Genomic DNA, 16,581 nt, shown 5'->3' on the forward strand with positions numbered 1-16,581 from the left:
CATTAGCCAGTTAGATAATCTTAACTTGTATATGAATCATTTTAACTCGCAACAACTCATAATATAAAATCAGATGGACATGATCAACATAGCACTCCATGATAGGGCAAGTGTTTGTTTTAGAACTGGCCTGAAACTCTCTGGAACTAGCCAACTTTATTGCCAAGCCCTGAGTGATGGCTTCACTGCTGTGCAATTATAGAAAATTAATCAACACTACTGCAATGTCAAATGTCTGGTATGAAAAATTCAAAAGTGCGGTGAATTAAGTAATATGACACGCTGTAATGATGTATGATAGCAACTCATTTAGTAATAAATCATGCTTGACAGCAGGTTGAATAATGGATTTGTTCGTTACTGCAGAACGAACAACTGCAACAGGATGTGGAGTTCTACAGAAAGGAGGTAGAGCAGAGAGAACCTCTTCAGACCAAAGAGGAGAGCAATGAGATTCAGAGAAGATTTACCAAAGCCAACCAACAGCTCTACCAGTGCATGGAGGACCTGCAGGTAATCCACAAATCACCTTCAGCCTGCCATATAATGCCATCATAGCATGGCAGGCTCACTGTCTAGACACCTCTACACCTCTAATGCTGCAGTACTTCTTTAAATGAGACATATTTTACACTTATTTTACACATGAATAATTTTCTCATAAACATAAACCGAAAAGATGAAAATAAATTTACACAGTGAAAATATATAATGTATATTAGTGCTGTCAAACGATCCAAAATAAACATTTATTTTGCATAATATATGTTTGTGTGCTGTGTATGTTTATGTATATATAAATACACACACGCATGTATATATAAAAAAAAAAATGTTATGTTTATATACTAAATATTAGGGGTGTAACGGTACACGTATTCGTACCGAATCGTTTCGGTACAGGTCTTTCGGTTCGGTACGCATGTACAAATAAAGTATTTAAAAAAAAAATTCAGGAAATTCAAATAATAAATAGTGTTTAGACCGTCTTTGATGTGGCATGACAGATCTCTGTATAAATGCCTTGGAGAGCCGCTTCTGGGACGGTTCAGAAACGTGCTGGTATAAACCCAACACAAGCATTGACTAGAGCGGCCGCGATCAGCTCCAGTTCTCCTGTCTGAGCCGTGACGCGCCGCAGATTTGTGCAGAGCATAGCGGAAAGATCATTCCTTCTTCTGTACTACTTAATGCGAATAAACATGACTGAACATTTCACGCCACATGTAATTGCTCAATCAGTGTTTCAACCGCAGAAAGACATCAACAAAACAGCGTGGAAATAAAATGCATTCACCTCAGCAAGTCATCAGTGTCCACAGCTTGTCAGTTCACTAGAGAAATGAAGTCTAGAAAGGAGCATTTCACAAAATATTGCACCATATACTCAATATTTTACTAAACCTGTTAGTTTTAATTATTTAATGTATGTTTAAATTATTCTGTTAAGAAACATGATACGACAGCCAGTGTGTAATGGAATATATTTGAACAAATAGCCTAGATTTTTTTTTTTTTATTAAGTTTTTTTTTTTTATTAAGTTTTATTTAATTTTTTTACGTTGAGTGTTGATCATCTATTTAAAAATAAATAGTAATTAAATTTAAGTTTGGGTTAAGTTGTTAGGCCTAATTGTAACCTTATAATGTAAAAGGGCTCCCTGTAGTTTTAAGCATGAGCTGAGGTAGATTTTTATAACTGAATGTATTTACACACTTTAGTAGCACTTTTTAGGGCCCAAGCCAGTAAGGCGCAGGGCCCTATTGTTCTTCTAAGGATTATTATTAGGGCCCAAGCCAGTAAGGCGCAGGGCCCTATTGTTCTTCTAAGGATTATTATTTTTTTTATTATTTTTTATTTCGACTATCCGGGTACTTTTGGGGGCCTTAACGTGCCCGAAAACTCTTGAAAATTGGCACACACATTGGAACCTGCGGCCATTAGGACGCCGCTGAGGCTGGGACCCGGGCGTGGCACAGGGGCTCTACGGCGCCCCCTGCAAAATTGTCAGAAAGCTTGATGTATAGCTCACACATACTTGCACGTATTCATATGAAACTCGGTACACATATAGAACTCATTGAGCCGAACAACTTCCGCGCAGCATGTCATAGGCTCCGCCCAACAGGAAGTCGGCTATTCAGGGCTGTTTAAAAAGCGCATGCTCTGGAATTTGATATACTCCTCTGAGGATTTCCATACAATTGCCACCAAACTCGGTGAACATGATCTCAAGACATTGGGGACGCTAAATTGCGAAGATATTTTTGATATGTCGAACGGTTTGCCCGTGGCGAGGCGATGAAATTATGGCGAAAAATGAGACACAGGAAATGCCTAATAACGTCAACATACATTGTATGATGTAGATCAAACTTCAGTGATTTGTTCGTTGTGTGATGCCGATCGGATAGATGTGACTATTATGACTGAAAGTTATAGCGCCACCAACTGGCTGCAGGAAGTGTGTCGTTTTCAAAATGCTTTGAATTCAGCATCTTATTTTTACTCGATTTGCTTCAAACTTCACCAGAATAATGTCAAAACACGGCCGATGTAAAACTGTGAAGGGAATATTGATATCTAAAATTATGTTACCATGGCAACGTGTCAAAGTTGAAAATTCGTTTCTGGTGATTTTGAGGCAGATAACATGTTTAGAATGTCATGAAACTCAACACACATATGAGTATTAATGATAGTTAGACACTGGAAAAAGCTCATAAACGGGCGTGGAAGAGACACTCTATAGCGCCACCTTTTGTCAAAAATGGGGGGGTTAGTTTTAGCTACAGACACCAAACTCGGTACATAAATTGTTCTTATTAATCCGGACAACTTTCTAATTTACAGTCATTAGCTACGACCAACAGGAAGTCGGCATTATTTATTTTAATGTGGGTTTTTTTTAAAAACGGGCTGTAAACAAATTAATACTCCTCCAAGCAGAAACACGGAAATCACACCAAACATTTTTTATCATGATGCCAAAATACTGAAGATGCTAAATTGCGGACGGATTTAGGATATCTTGAACGATGATTTAATGGCAATTTATTAAAGTTACAGTAAAAAAGATCATTTTTTTTTTTTTTTATCTTTTAAGAGCAGCTTTCAAACACTTCATAAAAAATTACATACACAGAACAATACAGTCTGAGGATATGTGATTAATTTCATGAATTTACAATACACTATGCTTAGGAGAAAATTTAAAAACTATCAGAGAGCTCTTAGACTGCTTCTGAGTGAGAGATCCCTGTCAGCCTGCAGCTGAGTGAGGGGTGGGGTGGGGTGGGGTGTGAGTGACTGTGTGAGTGACTGTGTGGATTGAGGAGCTGGGTGAGAGAGAGAAAGAGAGAGAGGGTCTGTTTTTTAAAATCTTTAAAAAATGCTTATAAATCATTAAATAAGGTCTCAATTCTTAACATTAGGAAATGCATTAATTAACGTGAACTAACAATGAAAAATATATTTTTACATCATGTTAATTCTTCCATGATAGTATGAACTAACAAAGAACAATTTTTTTAAAGCATTTATTAATCTTTTTAATGTTAGAAAAATAGTCATGTTCAAAAGATAAACTTTCAAATGTAATAATATATTAACACATTTTGGAATTAATATTGATCAACATTAAATGGTATATAATTATTAATGTTTATATATATATAATGATAGCTACAGACACCAAACTCGGTACATAAATTGTTCTTATTAATCCGGACAACTTTCTAATTTACAGTCATTAGCTACGACCAACAGGAAGTCGGCTATATTTATTTTAATGTGGGTTTTTTTTTTAAACGGGCTGTAAACAAATTCATACTCCTCCAAACAGAAACACGGAAATCACACCAAACATTTTTTCTCATGATGCCAAAATACTGATGATGCTAAATTGCGGACGGATTTAGGATATCTTGAACGATGATTTAATGGAAATTTATTAAAGTTACAGTAAACAAGAAAAAACATTTTTTTTTTATCTTTTAAGAGCAGCTTCCAAACACTTCATAAAAAATTACATACACAGAACAATACAGTCTGAGGTTATGGGATTAATTTCATGAATTTACAATACACTATGCGGAGGAGAAAATTTAAAAACTATCAGAGCTGCTTTTGAGTGAGAGCTCCCTGCCAGCCTGCCTCTGAGTGAGAGCTCCCTGTCACTGCTGCTGAGTGAGGGGTGGGGGTGGGCTGTGAGTGACTGTGTGAGTGACTGTGTGGATTGAGTGTGGATTGAGGCAGTGGGTGAGAGAGAGAAAGAGAGAGAGGGTCTGTTTTTTAAAATCTTAAAAAAATGCTTATAAATCATTAAAGATTTTGATAACACTTTATAATAAGGTCTCATTTCTTAACATTAGGAAATGCATTAATTAACGTGAACTAACAATGAAAAATATATTTTTACAGCATGTTAATTCTTCCATGATAGTATGAAATAACAAAGAGCAATTTTTTTTAAAGCATTTATTAATCTTTTTAATGTTAGAAAAATAGTCATGTTCAAAAGATAAACTTTAAAATTTAATAATATATTAACACATTTTGGAATTAATATTGATCAACATTAAATGGTATATAATTATTAATTTGTATATATATATATATATATATGATAGCTACAGACACCAAACTCGGTATATAAATTGTTCTTATTAATCCGGACAACTTTCTAATTTACAGTCATTAGCTACGACCAACAGGAAGTCGGCTATATTTATTTTAATGTGTGTTTTTTTTTTTTAAACGGGCTGTAAACAAATTCATACTCCTCCAATCAGAAACACGGAAATCACACCAAACATTTTTTGTCATGATGCCAAAATACTGATGATGCTAAATTGCGGACGGATTTAGGATATCTTGAACGATGATTTAATGGCAATTTATTAAAGTTACAGTAAAAAAGAACACTTTTTTTTTTTATCTTTTAAGAGCAGCTTCCAAACACTTCATAAAAAATTACATACACAGAACAAGACAGTCTGAGGATATGTGATTATTTCATGAATTTACAATACACTATGGCGAAAAGAAAATTTTCAAACTTATCAGAGTTCTCCTGTCTCTGTGCTTCTAATGTGTGCGGTGGGTGACTGGGTGGGTGACTGACTGTGTGAGTTTAGTGAGTGTGGAGGGGGAGGGGGAGAGAAAGAGAGAGAGAGAGAGGGTCTGTTTAAACTTCTCAATAAAATCCTTAAAAAATGCTTATAAAGCATTAAAGGTTTTGATAACACTTTATAATTAAGTCTCATTTGTTAACATTAGGAAATGCATTAATTAACGTGAACTAACAATGAAAAATATATTTTTACAGCATGTTAATTCTTCCAGGATAGTATGAACTAACAAAGAACAATTTTTTTTTAAAGCATTTATTAATCTTTTTAATGTTAGAAAAATAGTCATGTTCAAAAGATAAACTTTAAAATTTAATAATATATTAACACATTTTGGAATTAATATTGAACAACATTAAATGGTATATAATTATTAATGTTTATATATATATATATATAATGATAGCTACAGACACCAAACTCGGTACATAAATTGTTCTTATTAATCCGGACAACTTTCTAATTTACAGTCATTAGCTACGACCAACAGGAAGTCGGCTATATTTATTTTAATGTGGGTTTTTTTTAAACAGGCTGTAAACAAATTCATACTCCTTCAAGCAGAAACACAGAAATCACACCAAACATTTTTTCTCATGATGCCAAAATACTGAAGATGCTAAATTGTGGACGGATTTAGGATATCTTGAACGATGATTTAATGGCAATTTATTAAAGTTACAGAAAAAAGAGAACTTTTTTTTTTTTATCTTTTAAGAGCAGCTTCCAAACACTTCATAAAAAATTACATACACAGAACAATACAGTCTGAGGATATGTGATTAATTTCATGAATTTACAATACACTATGGAGAGGAGAAAATTTAAAACTTATCAGAGTTCTCCTGTCACTGCTTCTAATGTGTGCGGTGGGTGACTGACTGTGTGAGTTCAGTGAGTGTGGAGGGGGAGAGAGAGAGAGAGAGAGGGTCTGTTTAAACTTCTCAATAAAATCCTTAAAAAATGCTTATAAAGCATTAAAGGTTTTGATAACACTTTATAATTAAGTCTCATTTGTTAACAGTAGGGAATGCATTAATTAACATGAACTAACAATGAAAAATATATTTTTTACAGCATGTTAATTCTTCATTGATAGTATGAACTTACAACGAACTAACAATGAACAAAATATTTTTAATATTAGAAAAATAGTCATGTTCAAAAGATAAAACTTTAAAATGTAATAATATATTAACACATTTTGGAATTGATTTTGATCAACATTAAATGGTATATATTTATTAATGATGTAAATTAACAACAGTTAAATAATGTTGTTTTTTAACATTGGTTAATTCACAAATAACATTAAATATTAACAATATATTTTTTACTTTATTCATTTGTGTTAGAAAAAAATATTCATGTTAGTTAATGGAAAAATAAATCATTAAAACCTTTGGTAACTATAATAATTTCTCATTTGTTAGCATTAGTAAATGCATTAACTAACATCAACTACCAATGAAAAATATATTTTCACAGAATTTAAAGTTTTATATGTTGTTCTGTGTGTGTGTGTGTTTCACAGAGTTGATGGTTTGGATTAACCCTTTAATTGCCGTATCCCTTAAAACCAAACTGCCAGAGGGTTACTGTAATGCTTGTGCTCGCTGGGCACCGTTTTATCGATGCCACCGGGGTGGCGTATGCTGACGGCTTGGGCCCGTCATCGCTGCTCGCAGCTATATTTTTTTTTTTTTTTTTTTTTTTTTTTTTTTTTTTTTTTTTTTTATTTCAATCATCCGGGCACTTTTGGGGGCCTTAACGTGCCCGAAAACTCTCGAAAATTGGCACGCACGTTGGAACCTGCGGCCATTAGGACGCCGCTGAGGCTGGGACCCGGGCGTGGCACAGGGGCTCTACGGCGCCCCCTGGAAAATTGTCAGAAAGCTTGATGTATAGCTCACACATACTTGCACGTATTCATATGAAACTCGGTACACATATAGAACTCATTGAGCCGAACAACTTTCGCGCAGCATGTCATAGGCTCCGCCCAACAGGAAGTCGGCTATTCAGGGCTGTTTAAAAAGCGCATGCTCTGGAATTTGATATACTCCTCTGAGGATTTCCATACGATTGCCACCAAACTCGGTGAACATGATCTCAAGACATTGGGGACGCTAAATTGCGAAGATATTTTTGATATGTCGAACGGTTTGCCCGTGGCGAGGCGATGAAGTTATGGCGAAAAATGAGACCCAGGAAATGCCTAATAACGTCCACATACATTGTATGATGTTGATCAAACTCCAGTGGTTTGTTCGTTGTATGATGCCGATCGGATAGATGTGACTATTATGACTGAAAGTTATAGCGCCACCAACTGGCTGCAGGAAGTGTGTCGTTTTCAAAATTATTTGAATTCAGCATCTTATTTTTACTCGATTTGCTTCAAACTTCACCAGAATAATGTCAAAACACGGCCGATGTAAAACTGTGAAGGGAATATTGATATCTAAAATTATGTTGCCATGGCAACGTGTCAAAGTTGAAAATTCGTTTCTGGTGATTTTGAGGCAGATAACATGTTTAGAATGTCATGAAACTCAACACACATATCCATTTTAATGATAGTTAGACACTGGAAAAACCTCATAAACGGGCGTGGAAGAGGCACTCTATAGCGCCACCTTTTGTCAAAAATGGGGGGGTTAGTTTTAGCTACAGACACCAAACTCGGTACATAAATTGTTCTTATTAATCCGGACAACTTTCTAATTTACAGTCATTAGCTACGACCAACAGGACGTCGGCTATATTTATTTTAATGTGGGTTTTTTTTTAAAACGGGCTGTAAACAAATTCATACTCCTCAAAGCAGAAACACGTAAATCACACCAAACATTTTTTCTCATGATGCCAAAATACTGAAGATGCTAAATTGCGGACGGATTTAGGATATCTTGAACGATGATTTAATGGCAATTTATTAAAGTTACAGTAAAAAAGAGATTTTTTTTTTTTTTTTATCTTTTAAGAGCAGCTTCCAAACACTTCATAAAAAATTACATACACAGAACAATACAGTCTGAGGATATGTGATTAATTTCATGAATTTACAATACACTATGCAGAGGAGAAAATTTAAAAACTATCAGACAGTTGTTACAATGCTTCTATGAGTGAGAGTTCCCTGTCAGCCTGCAGCTGAGTGAGGGGGTGGGGGTGGGGTGTGAGTGACTGTGTGAGTGACTGTGTGGATTGAGGAGCTGGGTGAGAGAGAGAAAGAGAGAGAGGGTCTGTTTTTTTTAAATCTTTAAAAAATGCTTATAAAGCATTAAAGGTTTTCATAACACTTTATAATTAAGTCTCAATTGTTAACAGTAGGGAATGCATTAATTAACATGAACTAACAATGAAAAATATAATTTTTTACAGCATGTTAATTCTTCATTGATAGTATGAACTTACAATGAACTAACAATGAACAAAATATTTTTAATGTTAGAAAAATAGTCATGTTCAAAAGAGAAACTTTAAAATTTAATAATATATTAACACATTTTGGAATTAATATTGATCAACATTAAATGGAATATAATTATTAATGATTATATATATATAATGATAGCTACAGACACCAAACTTGGTACATAAATTGTTCACATTAAGCCGGACAACTTTCTAATTTACAGACATTAGCTACGACCAACAGGAAGTCGGCTTTTTTTTTTTTATGTGTTTTTTTTTTTCAAAACGGGCTGTAAACAAATTCATACACCTCCAAGCAGAAACCACAAATTCACACCAAACACAGAACAAGACAGTCTGAGGATATGTGATTAATTCCATGAATTTACAGTACACTATGGCGAGAAGAAAATTTTAAAACTTATCAGAGATATCCTGTCACTGTGCTTCTAATGTGTGCGGTAGGTGACTGGGTGAGTGACTGACTGTGTGAGTTCAGTGAGTGTGGAGGGGGAGAGAGAGAGAGAGAGAGAGAGAAAGAGAGAGAGAGAGAGAGAGAGTCTGTTTAAACTTCTCAATAAAATCCTTAAAAAATGCTTAAAGCATTAAAGGTTTTGATAACACTTTATAATTGAGTCTCATTTGTTAACAGTAGGGAATGCATTAATTAACATGAACTAACAATGAAAAATATATTTTTTAAAGCATGTTAATTCTTCATTGATAGTATGAACTTACAATGAGCTAACAATGAACATAATATTTTTAATATTAGAAAAATAGTCATGTTCAAAAGATAAAACTTTAAAATTTAATATATTAACACATTTTGGAATTGATTTTAAACATTAAAACATTGATTTCAACATTAAATGGTATATATTTATTAATGATGTAAATTAACAACAGTTAAATAATGTTGTTTTTTAACATTGGTTAATTCACAAATAACATTAAATATTAACAATATATTTTTTACTTTATTCATTTGTGTTAGAAAAAATTATTCATTTTAGTTAATGGAAAAATAAATCATTAAAAAATGCTTATAAATCATTAAAACCTTTGGTAACTATAATAATTTCTCATTTGTTAGCATTAGTAAATGCATTAACTAACATCAACTACCAATGAAAAATATATTTTCATAGAATTTAAAGTTTTATATGTTGTTCTGTGTGTGTGTGTTTCACAGAGTTGATGGTTTGGATTAACCCTTTAATTGCCGTATCCCTTAAAACCAAACTGCCAGAGGGTTACTGTGATGCTTGTGCTCGCTGGGCACCGTTTTATCGATGCCACCGGGGTGGCGTATGCTGACGGCTTGGGCCCGTCATCGCTGCTCGCAGCTATATTTAAAATTTTAAAGTCCACATATCAGTATTCATGATTTATTTTTATTTTTAATTGTTTTTGTTTTTATTTATACTGTATATTGTTTTCTGCACTTTGTTATTCCTCTGGTTATTTACCTATAGTGTCAATGTGCAACCTACGAATCGCACGCTCACAGAAAATAGATAATATTGCAGTATTAATGTTATACCAAAATGTGTGCAGGTTATTGTTCTTGTGGTGGTTTTTTTCAATCTTGGTGGTGTCTTTTATTTCAAAAGTAGCAAGGAGAGTCCTAGATTTTAAAGCATGTTTCAAATGCAGTCTCTTGTTATGTGTCATCTTCATGTTGTAATCCACAAATTCTCCCTATTCCCAGCATGCCGAGGACATGGCTGCCAACCTGAAGAGCGAGAACGAGCATCTGCAGAAGAATCTGGAGGAGTCTGTGAAGGAGATGGAGAAGATGACGGATGAATACAACAAGATGAAGATCGCAGTCCAGCAGACGGATGCCATCATGGATCAGCTGAGAAAAGAAAGAGATCATGCCAAGCTTCAGGTGCTTTAATCAATGGATCACTTCAGTCCTGAATGCTGATTAGTCTATATAATATTTGTGCCACATGAACTGGTTCTCCTAGCTACATTTGGCAGAAATAAATAGTTGCGGTTGAGTTTTGCATAAATCTGAGTAGTTTGTGAGTGTGCATGCATGTAATGGGGGGTGGCCTCTTTTATGATTGAAAGAAAAATAAATTATTGTTATTATTAATGGATTAATTTTAAATGGATGTCTTTTTAAAGGTCAGAGAGCTAAATGAACCAATCCAGGCTCGAGTTGAAGAGGACGACCCAGTTATGGCTGCCGTTAATGCCAAAGTTGAAGAGTGGAAGGTGAGCCCAACCTCGCAAATGTCAGCTTTGACAAATAAAACCAGTTTATATACAAAAGGTTCCATGAACTTTCCCCATTTCTCACTACTGCAGAAGTGGCTGTTGTTGTTTTTCTTTTGTTTGTTTGTGGTTTTACCTGTCTGAAATTGCTCAAGTTCTGTAGAAAAGGTTAAATATTTGCTTTTGTGCCAGACTTAACCAACAATTTTGTCATCTGAGGAAACAATCCAAATTTTTTACATTTTTTTTACATTGTGCTAGCATGCATCTTCAGTGAAATTCAGCTTATAAAAATGTGGATAAAAATACTTGGGCTTTTAATTTATTAAAAAATATATCATCTTATATTTCAGTATTTTCTTTGAAAAGCTCCCAAATAAAGACAACTCGAAGACATTTGTATGGCAAACGAGTAAATCATTGAATAGACATTACAAAAACCTAACATGTTGCTTTTTATTTTTTATTAATTTAATAAATAACTTAATAACTTGACATGTTCAGTTGACAATCCTTAAAATACAGAGGATATTTTTATAGGCTAGTTCAAAGTAAAGAATAAACTCCAGACGCAAATGAAGTTTATGTAATTGAGAGTCTCTGATTGAGAGTTAAAACACTCAAAAGTGCTTCTGTTTTTAACATTTATGAAACATAACAAATGGAATACAAATTGCTGCTGTAGAGGAATATCAAATTAACTAACAAGTATCATATTAACATCATGACACTACAGTGACTCTGAACAAGTTGACACAAATCACTCAAACTTGTTCCCAGCACAAAGCCTATAACTATTTCCATTGTAACTGAACAAACATGATATCTGATGGAAAAGGCCCAAAAAGCTGAACAACTAGTAATTGGAGTTGCTAAATTACTGTCTGGTTTGTCAACACCATGCCAAACCTCTAAGCGGTGAAAAATCAGCGCCAAAAGTCTAACCTGCAGAATCGTATCACACATCCTGGCAACCCATAGACCAATCACTGTCACAATGTGAACATAATGTGCAATGAGGGAAATGCAGGTTTTAGTCCTTTGGTAGTTGAAGTTCTACATGCTGTAAACTGTCATGTATTTGTTTGTGTTTCAGAGTATTTTATCTGGAAAAGATATGGAAATTTTGGAGTATCAGCAGATGATCAGAGACTTGAGGGAGAAACTTCGAGCTGCTCAGATGGACTCAGACAAAAGCAACATTATCGCACTGCAGCAGGTCAGTCAGAAACACTCACAGACGCAGTATGTATGAAACAGGCCTCAGATTGACTCTAATGCATCTGACTTAGTTTGTGTGCAGTATCATGTGTGTTCTTTTTGATGCACTCTTCTTTTATTCATTACTGCGTCCTTTCAAATGCTTCATTGGCTTCCAAATGTTTCCTTTTTCCATTGTTTCTTGTTTACCACTCGGCCAAGTCAGGTCATATATGAACTAAGTGGCATGAGTATCTCTGCTTCTCATTTCCTTTGCTTTATGTGTCATTCTTCCTCAGTTTTACGTCTGTCATCTGTCATCACTCATCTGTTTCCATCATATTGGTTCGTCTTATTTTATCCCAGCGGGGGTTAAGGAAGTCATTGACTTTGTGTTTGACTTCAAAAGGCCGTGCAAGAGAGGGACAACCAGATCAAGATGCTGTCTGAGCAAGTTGAGCAGTACACAACCGAAATGGAAAAGAATGCTGTGCTCATCGAGGAGCTGGGGAAACCGGTAAAGAAAGATAAAGGTAACGCCAGCGTGCAGCAGCGCAGGTTGGAAGACTTCAGCTCTAAACTGCAGGTGGCTGAGAGGAGAGCTCTGGAGGCTGAGCGTGCCGCCCAACTGGCCGAACGTGATGCCAGGGACAAAGACAAAGAGCTCAATGACACCCTCAGTCGAATCCGTCTCTATGAGTCTGTGAGTTTATCCCTTTGCACTCTCAGTGGTGTAAAATTCACTCCTGTCACAAAGTCTTAATACTTTTTGAGGTCGCTGTATTAATTTTCTTGGGTTTAGGACAATAAATTACTGCATCTTCAACTTAGTAAAGTCACAAAGCATCTTTGCAAGATCTTTTTCTTGAATCTAAAAGCAGAAGAAACTTTGTGTCTAGTGAGCTTATAATGGGCCTTTCTTATAAGCTAACTATATAAAAAGTTTTAAGTAGGCTAAGTTTTACATTGTTTATTTAACTTTTAATTTTTTTGTTTGTTTTGCTAAAGCATCTTAATTTCTTTTATTTAATATATTTATCATCTTTTTTATTCATTTTTAATCTATTTAATCTACCTTTGTGACGATTTAATTTTGGGCTCATTTGTGACCATATTTAATGAAAATGTGAATATTTTTAATAATTTAATAATAATATTATTATTAAACATAATAATTAATGTCATTATGCATTTAATGTTTATTTTATATAAATAAATAAACATTTATTTATCATATTTAATATTCATAAATATAAATTTACATATATATATATATATATGAGTAATAAAATAATCAACATTTTCATTCATTTTTGTTGTTTTATTTTGTTTATCATTGTGACCACTCATTAAAGATATTCATGTTTATATGAAAATAATCCATCTTTTCGTATAAAATAATATCAGGTTGCACTTAATTTATTAATGTAATTTTTAAAATTCTCATCCTTACTAGATTCTAGCAATAACGCTTTTGGGCAGTTTCTCAAATAGAAAAGTTTTAATGCAAATTCTACAATTGTTTGTTGGAAGGTAGCAACACTTGATCACAAATAATTCAAATGCTAAACATTCAGAAAACAACCAATGAGTCACTTTAACCTATAGAATTATCAAATATATCTACATAGACGTTTGGCTTAAATCACTCTATTGTCTTTCAGGGGTTGGATGGTTTGGAAGCTGCCATCACTGAGATCAAAGAATGTAAAAATCAAATCGGAGTGAGAGTCCGGGAAATAGAATCCATGATAAAAGAGATAAACCAACTGGAAATCAAAATCAACAATCTGCTAGATGAGAATGAAGACCTATGGGAACGCCTTGGTAATTTTCCTCAGCCTGCTTTTATTTTTTCAGGAACCCAGTATAAATTATCTCTACACCCAGACATACTAGATTGTTTTCATATCCCTTGTTGAGTTTACTAAGATAAAAATCTGCTTTGACTCTCATTGGGATCATCTTCCCACATCAGGATTAAATCTGAAGGAAGAACTGGATTTGAGTGAATTCCGGCGATCAAAGGTTTTGAAGCAGAGACAGTACAAAGCAGAGAACCAGGTCATGCTGAAAGAGGTAAAACTGATTAACGTTATCTTAATGGTCTGACTTTGGTCCATTAGCCCTCTTTAATTTTGTCCGTGACCCCTAATGGGACTCTCCTTAGATTGAGCGTCAGGAGGAGGAAAGGCTCGAGCTGAAACAACGCATTCGTGCGCTGGTGAAGGACAAAGATGAGATCTTATCTCCAAGATGGTGCATATCGGTTACACACATGTCCTATTCACATAACCAGATCATTTGGTTGTCTTATATGATGAAACCTGGCAGCACATTTCCTTTTTAAGGCGTATCAGTAGTTAGTAGTTCACTGCTTGATGACAGTGTTGAAGAAAAGCCCAGCAGATCTTTTAGAGAGGGGCCTGTCTCTGGATCCACCGATGATGAGATAAAAACAAAAAGTAAGCCGTTTATCAGAAAAGAATGAGTTTTGAACAGCATAAGCATTAAAGCTAAGCTAAAAACCTGTTTGTTTTTCAGAACAGAAAGAGTTGAGCAACAAAGTGAAAGAACTTAAGCTCAAGAGAACAGAATCCGCCCAGTTCAAAGCCAGATGTGAGCAGCATCACCGCGTGACCTTTGCACACTTGCAGTGTCAGGTGGTTTCTGTGACTATAATGTTTCTCTCACTCCTGCAGTGAATGAAATGCTGAATGAGAATAAACAGCTGGAGCAGGGCATGAAGGAGATCCTACAGGCCATCCAGGACACTCAGAAGAATACACCCACATCCACTGGCGTCAGCATTCCCAGCCTGGAGAGACTCGTCGATGTACGTTCACCAACAGTTGGTGGGCCCACACTAAATCTGTGTAGTATTGCATTATTGCAACAATTTTTTGTAATATTTAATTATATGTGTGCAAAATAATATTGTATTAATAATAATAATAATAATAATAATATTTTATTATTATGATTGTTGTTATTATTAGAAATAATAATTTAGTAAAGTATATGTACAGGCAATAAACATATGAAATAACAACATATGCAATAAAGGATACATTTTATAATTATGCACTAATTACCTACAATAATTTTAAATATAAAATTATACATTTAAAATATAACTGTGTGAAAATAATACTAAATTAAATTTTAATAATGCATAAATAAATAATAAAATCTATAATTATGCATTTAAAGTTAGAAATTGATATAAACATATGCATTTTAATATGAAATAAAATAGTTGTGAAAAATATAATTAAAAATACTTTTAAAACTAAATAATAAATCTCATAATTATGCATATAAAAATAATACATGTAAATATAAAATTATACATCTAAATAATAATACAGGTGTGAAAAAATAACTGTAATCCTTTATCATTTATAAATGAATAATAAATGTCGTAATTGTGCAATTAAGTATATTTTATATATAAAATTACACATTTAACATGTAATGCAATAGTTAAAAATAATTTATGTGGGAATTGGATAATACATTTTATTTGTAACAAACATAAATAAACATTAAATGTCATAATTGTGCATTTAAAATGATACATTTAAATATAAATTTAATTGAATTATTGTGATCAAATGTGTTTAACTGAGCTGAGTCCAACACCCTCATTTTAGCTTCGATTTGATACTTTATTTAAAAAACATTTATTAAAAACCTTTACAAAATGCAGTTGTAGTGGGGAAAAATTGATGAACATGCAAGTGGCGACAGGCAGTCAAATTCTGTGGAAATCTGCAGTTTACTTTAGCTTCATTCAAGCACAGATATTGTGTGGAATGTGATTAGTCATCCTGATAAATCTGTGATAATTTGACAAACAGTTTCAAACTTTTTTTAATCATACTCGAATATGAAGTTTTTACTCCCTCTTGCAGCAAATTGAAATGACTGTTCCTAAATATCCTGTCACTACATATTTTAATGATAACTGTGTTTATCTTAAGGCTCTGGAGATGAAATACTCAGAGGGAAAGTTTGATGCAAGCCTCCACCTCAGAACGCAGGTAGATCAGCTGACCGGCCGCAACGAGGAGCTACGGCAGGAGATGAAAGCAGCTAGAGAAGAGGCAACAATTGCTCTCAATCAGTTAACGAAAGCTAAAGAGAGGGTATTTACTCAAAATACCAACTTAAACGTTCACTGGATTAAAAAATAGGTTTTCATCTCTCTTTTATATGCCTTTTTTTGTAGATTTCGTGCTTGGAAAGTGAGGTTGAATCAATGGGCAAATCAGCTGGCACTTTCATCCCTTACAAGTCATTAGCTCTGCCTGAAGAGATGACGCCAACTAGTGCCCAGGTCATCAAGGCTCTCAATGAATACACGATACACCTCCTACAGGTGTGTGCGTGTCTCAGTCCGGTTACTGTATCACATTATAACACAAACCAGATGTAACGAACATAATCTTAAGACTCCCGACTGTGGATGTTCAGTAGATCAAAAACAAAGAAGATTCCATTGAGCAGCTCAGTTCAGCTCTGGAAGAATATAAAAGGAAATTCGCAGTGATCCACCATCAACAAGGACTACTATACAAGGAGTATCAAAGG

General features: G+C 34.1%; 1 pseudogene across 1 annotated transcript in view; it reads left to right on the forward strand.

Annotated features, from left to right (window-relative positions):
* LOC306867009 (centrosomal protein of 290 kDa-like) overlaps nt 1-16,581 on the forward strand; it is a 33,694-nt pseudogene that overhangs the window by 5,689 nt on the left and 11,424 nt on the right. The window contains exons 6-19 of the transcript XR_013786117.1: nt 367-513; nt 10,268-10,450; nt 10,696-10,785; nt 11,882-12,004; nt 12,395-12,688; nt 13,650-13,812; nt 13,964-14,064; nt 14,156-14,222; nt 14,337-14,450; nt 14,530-14,604; nt 14,688-14,821; nt 15,972-16,136; nt 16,220-16,396; nt 16,468-16,580. The product of XR_013786117.1 is annotated as a centrosomal protein of 290 kDa-like (transcript). The remainder of the gene's footprint in view (nt 1-366; nt 514-10,267; nt 10,451-10,695; nt 10,786-11,881; nt 12,005-12,394; nt 12,689-13,649; nt 13,813-13,963; nt 14,065-14,155; nt 14,223-14,336; nt 14,451-14,529; nt 14,605-14,687; nt 14,822-15,971; nt 16,137-16,219; nt 16,397-16,467; nt 16,581) is intronic.

Source organism: Barbus barbus (genome assembly GCF_936440315.1).
Source record: "Barbus barbus genome assembly, chromosome: 48".
Classification (NCBI taxonomy): Eukaryota; Metazoa; Chordata; class Actinopteri; order Cypriniformes; family Cyprinidae; genus Barbus; species Barbus barbus.